Source organism: Triticum aestivum, chromosome 2B (genome assembly GCF_018294505.1).
Source record: "Triticum aestivum cultivar Chinese Spring chromosome 2B, IWGSC CS RefSeq v2.1, whole genome shotgun sequence".
In the NCBI taxonomy this organism is placed as follows: domain Eukaryota; kingdom Viridiplantae; phylum Streptophyta; class Magnoliopsida; order Poales; family Poaceae; genus Triticum; species Triticum aestivum.
The window spans coordinates 704,441,914-704,445,831 of NC_057798.1; positions in this window are offsets into that span (position 1 = coordinate 704,441,914).

Consider the following 3,918-nt stretch of genomic DNA (forward strand, 5'->3'; position numbering starts at 1 on the left):
AGGTCGGGGCTCCGTAGGGGAGGGGTGCGGGGCGGCCGGCTACGGCAGACGGGGTCGGCGGCGGCGGCGTGGGTGTGGTGGGGAGGGAATGAGAGAGTGAGAGAAGAGAGAGAGGACGTGGGAGGGACGGCCGTTAACGTACCCGCCTCTTTGTCGTCCGCCAACGGTCGACAAAGAGGTGGGGCCGGTGGGCTGTAGTTGGTTAAACAATAACTGGACCCACCCAATTCTTTGCCGTCTGCTAACAGACGGCAAAGAATTGGCTGATGGCAAAGACCTTGTTTGCCATCAGCCAATTTTTTGCCGTCCGTTTTCTTGTGGCTGACGGTAAAGACCTTCTTTGCCGTCAGCCAACAGACGACAAAGAGTTGGCAGACGGCAAATAAGCTAATTCCAGTAGTGGGTGATGGTTCCCCCAAACAATCCTCAATTCCACCAGGATAGAATTTGGAGAGAGATGGGACATACCCAGTGTGCCATGGAGCGCAACGACAACAATTGTTTGACATGCAAAGCAATACAATTTGTTGATCCATAGCTAAGCATGGGTATTTAGCTAGTAAATTCTAAGTACTCATGCATGGACTCCATGGTTTCGGTACAAAATGAAAATTAAGCATGAACCGATGGCCACCAATTTACCCCTCAATAACAACATTAAAATTTGGAGAAAAAGAGCACCCCCAACAATCGAGAGCGGAAGAGACGAGTTGACACTTTATGTTGTCTAGAATTATCTATTAGTTACACCCAACATAAAATCATGTACTCAAGTATTTATGGAAGTTATTTGCTAGATATCTAAAACACTCTTCAAAGTTATGTATACATAAGGATATTATGGAAAAGAATGCATACATACATAGAGTGCATCAATAAATTTATGAAATAATGTGAAAATATTGATTTTATCATATTTATGGTGAAATATATTGTCATGAAAGATTTTTCTCAAAACCCCAAACTGAATAATAAAACCAACTGCAACAAATACTGTTCCAATTTACACTAGAAACATATTTGTAATGACAAATATTATAATTACGTCTCAATAGAAATGAATTTGGTACATTGTTAGTGCTACTAGTTATGAAATAGTTCCGGCATGTTATATGGAAAGATATGTCAAAACATCATAAATATAGAGAAAAACCTAAAATATTACAAAGTAAAAAACCTCAATATAAACTAGGTAATATACATTTTTATCTCGCATTGGCCCCATGAATCAGATGGCACGGGTTTTGGCACGCTCATCCTACTTCATCATAAAATCGAACATGACATCGCCCATAGTAAATTATTATCCACGAGGGAGGCAATAGTCACCATAGAAATTCAGAAAGCTCATAGGTCTCAAGTTCATGTCTAACATCTATAAAAAAAACCTCTGGAAGAGTGATGTGCCTCCCAAAGAGCAATTCTTCACATGACTGGTTATGTGAAACGTTGTTGGATGGATGACCGTCTTTCAAGGCGTGGCATGCAACACGCTTCCTCATGCACGTTCTATGACCAGATACCTGAATTGATTGCTCATACATATTGATCCAGTGTCCCTTCACGAGGCATTTTTGGTTGCTCTTTCGTCGTAGTTTCAAGCTCCGTCATCTGACCCGAATGCAGATGTCAGGGTCAGAGATTGGTGGTGCTCTATGGATAGGAAGATGTCCTAGATTAGTGCCAAGGAGATGGCTACATCATGATAGTGGGTCTTCATAAGCTATGCTTGGAACATAACACCCGAGTTTTTGATGATATAGCGCCGACTGCATAGTGGGTCGCCCAGATGGCGGTGAATGAGTACAAGCTTTGGATTCGAGCAAAGCGGAGAGAGATAGAAGTTGATGAGGAATATGCTTAGTTGTGGTTTAGGTGGAGGAGGTTTTGGCCGATCTTTCCCTTTGGTGTAACAAAATCTTGTTCTTGTTTCTTCACCATTTGCTTGTAGTTCACTCTCCCCCTTCCTAATGAAATTGATAGTCAACTATTGTTTCTTGTTCTTATTTTTTTTATAAAAACTTGCATTATCTGTTTTGTACAAAAACAAGTTGTACATAAGAAAATTATCCCAAAGCACACAACAAATTCAAAATCAACAAAACAATACCGAAGTCACCATCCTTGTGAAATACTTCAATGTTATGAGCTACCGTAACACAGAATTGTGAAATGATGTAAATCCTTGTCCGTGTAAATGATTGGCATGTTTACAAAATAAGGACTTGTCTAAAAAATAACCATCCATCCTTCTATCACAACTCGTGTTATGGGGCTCTATAGCCCACCAGTTGATATAGTCCTTTCTATTTTTTTAGCACCAAGTTTTGGTTCCCCAAACTCGGCCTGAGGACAACTCTAATCCACCCCCAAGAAAATAACTCCAAGAAAACTACCATTTTTGGGGAATTAGACATATCTGACACAACCCCAAAAGTCTATAACTCCCAAATAGTTGTCGATCAAATCAAGCCCCCTCCCAATATTATCGGGGCTAAGTGAGCTATCCAATCAATCTTCTAATGGACCAAATTCATGCGGGAGGCAACTTACATTTCGAATTGCCACACACACTACCACTGCGATTCACCGCACCGGGCTTGTCTCTAGCCACGCCACTGGCTAACGCACCCCAATCCGCCCCACTGACCTTGCCCTGCCTTCCCTTGTTGCTCGCCACAAATGGAATCGCCTCCCAACCTGGCCCGCAACCACTGCCTTGTCATAGTATGGATCCGAGAACCAGACCGACGATGGTCACCGCTTGAGCTACATGTTGCATAATGTTCGTGCCCCACCTATAAATAGACGTCGCCAATGACCTCAATTTACCCTGATGTCCTCCGTTGTTGTGCCGCTCTCTCCACCACCGCCTTTTGACCCAAGAAATAACAAGTTCCCATGTCGTGTCGATCAGGGAGCACATGATAGGGTGACAACTTCCTCCGGGTGAACACAAGTTGAGATGACTCACTGAACCAGCCACCACATGACCTCCTCTGTCATGCCCTCAACCTATTCGACAAGTGGTCCACAAGGTGAGTTGGCTTGAGCCAGTGGTGGATCTTGAGCCAAAAACATGGGGGGGGGGGGCAAACATAATTGTCTTGAACCTACTTTTGGTGAAAAATATGCCTAATACAAAGGGATATAGGCTTGTTTTCTTGTGAGCTAGGGGGCCATGGCCTAGGTTAGCCCCCATGAAGCTCCGCCACTGGCTTGCGCAAGAGTTCTTTGACGAATCATCATCATCGGAGGAGGAAAGATGATGATTAATTTGATATGGTCTTGATGATGATCGTGGAGGAAGAAGGAAGCAGTTCTTAGATCGGTCATAGGTACATTCGTCATAATAGGGAATATGCATATGCCAAAATCATGAGATACTATTTCATGGAAAGTTTAGTGTATCAGGAAAACTTGTTCACACGATGTCTATGAATGCCGACGATGCTCTTTCTAGGACTACGGTCGAAGTACATGATTATTGCCTCTTGCAAAGGGTGGATGCAGTGAGAAAACTGTTGGGGAACGTAGCAGAAATTCAAAATTTTCCTACGAGTCACCAAGATCTATCTATGGAGAAACCAGCAACGAGGGGAAGGAGAGTGCATCTACATACCCTTGTAGATCGCTAAGCGGAAGCGTTCAAGTGAACGGGGTTGATGGAGTCGTACTCGTCGTGATCCAAATCACCGAAGATCCTAGTGTCGAACGGACGGCACCTCCGCGTTCAACACACGTACAGCCCGGTGACTTCTCCCATGCCTTGATCCAGCAAGGAGAGAGGGAGAGGTTGAGGAAGACTCCATCCAGCAGCAGCACAACGGCGTGGTGGTGATGGAGGAGCGTGGCAATCCTGCAGGGCTTCGCCAAGCACCGCGGGAGAGGAGGAGGACTTGGGAGAGGGGGAGGGCT